Source organism: Chrysochloris asiatica, unplaced genomic scaffold (genome assembly GCF_000296735.1).
Source record: "Chrysochloris asiatica unplaced genomic scaffold, ChrAsi1.0 scaffold00380, whole genome shotgun sequence".
In the NCBI taxonomy this organism is placed as follows: Eukaryota; Metazoa; Chordata; class Mammalia; order Afrosoricida; family Chrysochloridae; genus Chrysochloris; species Chrysochloris asiatica.
In genome coordinates this window covers 816,114-822,307 of record NW_006408898.1, presented here as the reverse complement: position 1 = coordinate 822,307, position 6,194 = coordinate 816,114, and the positions used below count along the sequence as shown (strand labels likewise).

At 39.6% G+C, this 6,194-nt stretch overlaps 1 pseudogene; it reads left to right on the top strand.

Annotated features, from left to right (window-relative positions):
• Window positions 1-1,744: 1,744 nt before the first annotated feature.
• LOC102817487 lies at window positions 1,745-2,476 on the top strand (annotated as a pseudogene).
• Window positions 2,477-6,194: the final 3,718 nt, after the last annotated feature.

Genomic DNA, 6,194 nt, shown 5'->3' with positions numbered 1-6,194 from the left:
TGTTGCAATATTTGGCTTTTCCTTCTCGAGCTGATCTTTGAAATTTTCTGTTCAGCTCTTGTACCTCCTCATTTCTTCCATTTGCTTTAGCATCTCTATTCTGGAGAGCAAGTTTCAGTGTCTCTTCTGAGTTCCATTTTGACCTTTTCCTTCTTTCTTGTCTTCTTAATGACTTTTTGCTTTCTTCATGTATGATGTTCTTGATGTCATCCCACTTTAGTGTTTAATGTATTACATTTGTTCTTCAGATGATCCCTAAATTCAGGTGGAATATATTCAAGGTCATATTTTGGCTCTCATGGACATGTTTTCATTTTCTTCAGCTTCAGTTTGAATTTGCATATAAGGAATTGATGGTCTGCTCCACAGTCTGTCCCTGGCCTTGTTTTGACTGATGATATGGAGCTTTTCCATCATCTCTTTTTGCAGATATATGAGCACAGTCATATCATGTGTTCTCCAGCATCATGTCTATCACCAAGACCATATTTTCCAACTACTAATCCTTCATCTTTGCTCCCAACCTTTGCATTCCAATCACCAGTAGTGATCAATACATCTTGATTGCATGTTTGATCAATTTCAGTTTGACGAAGTTGGTAGAATTCTTCTATTTCATCTTCACTGTCTTTAGTGGTTGTTGCATAAATTTGAGTAATAGTGGTATTAACTGGTCTTCCCTGTAGGTGCATGGATAATATCCTATCATAGACAGCATTGTGTGTGTATATATATATCACTATTTACTTCTATCTTCTTTAGCCCTTGTGTATCCCCCTGCATCTTCACCATACTTTTGCCAGTCTCCCTCTTCTTGTTTTTGCTCTTCCCTTTCTTGTGCTTTGCCCTCCCTATCACCCGAGTTAACATGTGTCTACCCTGTAGCCAGGGAACTACTCTCTCCTTCCTTCCCACCCCTGGAAACCATCAAAGAATTTCTTCTTTTTTCTTTAAAGCTCATATATTTGTGGGATATATAAATATACATGTCTCACTCTTCCTCCCTTACTCATTCAACCTATGTCTCAATCCATGTATCTATGCACAGAACACTGTTGTTCCAAGGTTGTGTATATATCACTATTCACATCTATCCCCTTTAGCCCTGAGTCTTTACCTATCATCATATTCTTCTGCCACCCTCCTTCTTCTTGTATATTACCCTCCCCATCCTCCAAGCTAACATGTGTCTACCCTCTAACCTGTGAATTATTCTCCCCTCCCTTGCACCCCTGGTAACCATCAAAGAATTTTTCTTTCACTCTGGAAGCCTGTTCTTAAGCTTTTACAATAATGGTCTCATACAATATTTGTCCCTTTGTAATTGACTAATTTCACTAAGCATAATGTCCTCCAGGTTCATCCAAATTATGAGGTGTTTCTCAGCGCCGTCATCATTTTTCAGCATTACATGGTATTCCACTGTGTGTATGTACCGAAGTTTGTTTATCCATTCTTCCATCATTTTGCTATTGTGAATAGTGCTGTGATGAACGTCAGTGTGCCCATTTAGCTACTCATTCCCTGGATAGTATTTCTTATGGATATATACCAAATAGAGGGATTGCTGAATCATAAGGTCATAAGGTATTTCTATTTCCAACTTTCTGAGGAATTGCCCTACCCATTTCACAGACAAAATATTGAATGATGCTGGAAACATCAAAAGGAAATGGGCGCCCACTCTTCCTCTTCTCGCCTCTCCCGGCAGGTGTCCAGGGGACCCCAGTAAGTACCCGGGACCATGTTCCAACGCAAGCTGACGGCGCTAGACTACTACAACCCTACCGGCTTCAACTGTAAAGATGAAACAGAGTTTAGGAATTTTATTGTTTGGCTTGAAGACCAGAAAATCAGACACTACAGGATTGAAGACAGAGGGAATTTAAGAAACCTCCACAGCAGTGACTGGCCCAAGTTCTTTGAAAAGTATCTCGAAGATGTTAACTGCCCTTTCAAGATTCAAGATCGACAAGAGGCAATTGACTGGCTTCTTGGCTTAGCTGTTAGACTTGAATATGGAGATAATGCTGAAAAATACAAGGACTCAGTACCCAATAATACAAAAAATGCTGATAATGCAACTAAAAATGCAGAGCCATTAATCAATTTGGATGTAAATAATCCTGATTTTAAGGCCCGGGTAATGGCTTTGGCAAACCTTCTTCAGATTCAGCTTCATGATGATTACCTGGTAATGTTAAACGCAATTCGCATTTTGGTTCAGGAGTGCCTGACACAGGATGCAGTTGCTAAAGCACATCAAACAAAAGAGGGCTTACCTGTTGCGTTAGATAAGCATAGTCTTGGTTTTGACGCAGGAGATGCAGTTCTTAATGAAGCTGCTCAAATCCTGCGATTGCTGCATATAGAACTCAGAGAGCTGCAGACGAAAATTAATGAAGCCATAGTAGCAGTTCAGTCCATTATTGCAGATCCAAAGACAGACCACAGACTGGGGAAAGTTGGAAGATGAGCATTTTAGGATTTCAGCATCTCATAGTACAGTTGGGGACTATGTACGTTTTGGGCATGTGTTTGGAAATCTAACGTCACATTTTCAAGGGAGGAATCCCAGAAAATTGACTGTTCTAGAGATTTACCGTCATTGCTTTTTTTTTTTTTTCGTTAATAAAGTTTGGGAAAGTATAAAAAAAAAAAAAAAAAGGAAATGGAAGGTACAAGGCGCGTAGTTTAAAAGGCAACATGGCTTTTGATAGGCCAGAGCTAAATCACCCCAGCAATGACCACTCCCTTCCTGGTGAACCTATATAAGACCACTCCCTTCCTATTTACTTCCTTTTCTTCTGCTTCCTCCCTTCTCTCTTGGGCAGAGGTCACCTTCCTCTTCCTCACCCCGTATAAAAGTCTCTAGACGGGCAAAAAACAAAAAAAGGAAATGGAAGGAATAAACTTATCAAAAAGAATTGGTTGAGAGGTGTCTATGATCAACAACTGACAGTATCGAAGAAAGAAGTCAGAGCATCACTGAAGGCATTGGTGAAAAATAAGGCTCCAGGAATTGATGGAATACAAATTGAAATGTTTCAATAAACTAATGCAGCACTGAAGGTTCTCACTCATCTATGCCAAGAAATTTGGAAGAAAGCTAACTGGCCAACCACTTGGAAGAGATCTACATTTGTGCTTATTCCAAAGAATACAGAAACCATTGAATAATATCATTAATAATATATGGAAGTAAAATTTTGCTGAAGATAATGAAAAAACAATTGGAGCAGTACATTGTCAGGGAACTTCCAGACATGCAAACCTGATTCAGAAGAGAACATGGAATGAAGAATATCATTGCTGACGTCAGATGGATCTGGACTGAAAGCAGAAAATACCAGAAAAATGTTTATTTGTGCTTTATTGACTACGTAAAGGCATTCGACTGTGTGGATCATAACAATTTATGGATAACATTGTGGAAAATGGGGATTCCAGAACAATTAATTGTGCTCATGAGTTACCTATACATAGGCCAACAGGCAGTTGCTCAGACAGAACAAGGGGATACTGAATGATTGAACATCAGAAGACGTTTGCATCAGGGTTATATTCTTCCATCATACTTATTCAATATGTAGGCTGAGCAAATAATCCAAGAAGCTGGGTTAAATGGAGAACAACATGGCATCAGGATTGGAAGAAGAGTCCTTAGCAACCTGCAATATGCAGATGATACAACCTTACTAGCTGAAAGTCAAAAGGACTTGAAATACTGATGAAGACCAAACAATACAGCCTTTAGTATGGGTTATACTTCAATGTAAGTAGTCAAAAATCTTCACAACTGGGTCGATAAATAACATCACATGGAGATAAATGGAGAAAACAATGAAGTTGTCAAAAAGACTTCAATTTGCTTGAAAAAGACTTCAGTTTGCTTGGATTTACAATCAGTGCTCATGGAAGCAGCAGTCAAGAGCATATTGCAGGCAGACACACTATGTTGATCCTCTACAACAAAGATACAAGAGCATGCAACAGATACAAATGAAAATCCTGGAATCCTGGATTTCAGGAGAAAGGTTAGAGAGGTAGATTGACTGCTTGCTGGGAGGAGAAATTGGGCAGGGAGAGCGAGGTAGAGAGACTGACTGGTGAATGGTGGGCCAAACGCAACATGACCATCTTGAACTTTCATTAGCAGCTTTCCTAACAGAAGGTGGCCTGGCAGAGCAGATTCATTCAGGCAACGAGAAAGGTGAGATTCCTTCTTTTTCCTCATGCTCCGCTGGTGACAAGCAGTATGGCCAGCATCCACATTAATTCACCCCAATTACAGACCCTACTGTCCAAGTGTTCGGAGCCACGTGGTTGTGAGCCTGGAATCAGGTGGGCAGTGGATAACAAAAGAGGGTCCTGCAGCATACTGTCTAAAAGTGACACATGTTAAATATGGAGACAGCCTCAAGGTCCATTGACAGAAGAATGGTTAACCTAACTTTGGTTCATACACTCAATGGAATGCTGTGCAATGTTGAAGAATAGAAACGAATCTGCAAAACATCTCACAACATGGACTAGCCTGGAGGACATTATGCTGAGTGAAATTAGTCAATAACAAAAGGACAAGTATTATATAAGACCACCATTGTAAAAAGTTAAAAAGGTTTTCTTGATTAAAACATTCTATGATGGTTACAGGGTGGAGGAATGAAACTTATTCACATGCTAGACACATGTTACCATAAATGATGGGGCAGACAATATACAGCAGGTTGGTTGGCAGAGGAAAGATGAAGGTACAGGAGACACAGGGAAGAAGTTAAAGTGAATAGAGAGAGGTAAATACTATCAACTGATGGCACATGGAGGGGATTGCAATCATTGTAATGAAGCAAAGTATATTATTTGTTGAATATAAAACTGCTCTGTAAACCTTCACTCAATTCACACACACCCAAGAACAGTAGGCAAATCTACTGCAAAATACTCTTTAAGGTGTCCAAAATCAAAGATTTCACTTTGAGGACTAAGATGCACCTGACCCAAGATATTTTCAGTTGCCTCATGTACATGTGAAGGTTGGACTGTGAATAAGGAAGACTGTAGAAGAATCTATGCATTTGAATTATGGTGTTGGTGAAGAATATTGACAGTACTATGGATTGCCAAAAAAAAACCAAACAAATCTGTCTTGGAAGAAGTACAGCCAAAATACTCCTTTGAAGTGAGGATGGTGAGACTTTGTCTCTTGTTCTTTGAACATATTATCAGGATGGACGAATCTATGAGAAGGACCTATACATAGGTATAAAGGAGGGTCAGTGAAAATGGGGAAATTCCCAACATGATAGATTGACACAGTGGCAGCAATGATAGATTCAAGCATAATAATTGTGAGGCTGGCACAGGACCAGGCAGTGTTTCATTCTGTTGTGCACAGGGTTGCTATGAGTTAGAATCTACACAAGGACACCTAATAAAAACAACATGTTCCATCACATTCATGGATATGTTTGTAGCAAAGGCAAATACTCATGTACAAGTATTATACAAGTATTCTCTGTCAACCTTTTATATATTAGTGGGTATACTCCCATTCTCGCTCTAACACCTATTCTATCCTTGTATCTACCACCCTGTGTATGTATCCTTGCATCTGTCATTGGTGGTGGTGGTGGTGGTTATGTGCCGTGGAGTTGGTTCTGACTCATAGCAACCCTGTACAGGGTTTCTGAGGCTGTAAATCTTTATGGGAGCAGAAAGCCTCCTCTTTCTCCCGTAGGACAACTGGTAGTTTTGAACTGCCGACCTTGAGGTAAGCAGCCCATTTCATAACCACTGCGCTACCAGAGCTCCTCAGCAATCCCCAAATTCTGTATCTATAAATCATACCTCTGGTTTAAATTTGGATTTAAAGTCATTCATTCAACAAATGCTTGCCGTGGCCCTCTCTGCCAGGTTTCTAGGTTTCACTCTTCTCTTACTAGCTGTGTAGATGTGCACTTTTGGAGTTCCAGGTCTCTGTAGAATAGGGTAATAATACTCCCTCTGGGTACATCACACAATTGTGAGGATGAAATGAAGCCCTACAAACATAATGTAGGTTCTTCTAAATGATCATCATTAAAAAGTTCACATTTAAAAAGTTCAGTTCTCTACAGATGGTGTATATGGAATGGTTGCATAAGTAAATGGACAGTTCTAAAATGAATATATTTTAGAGTAACAGTAAGTTG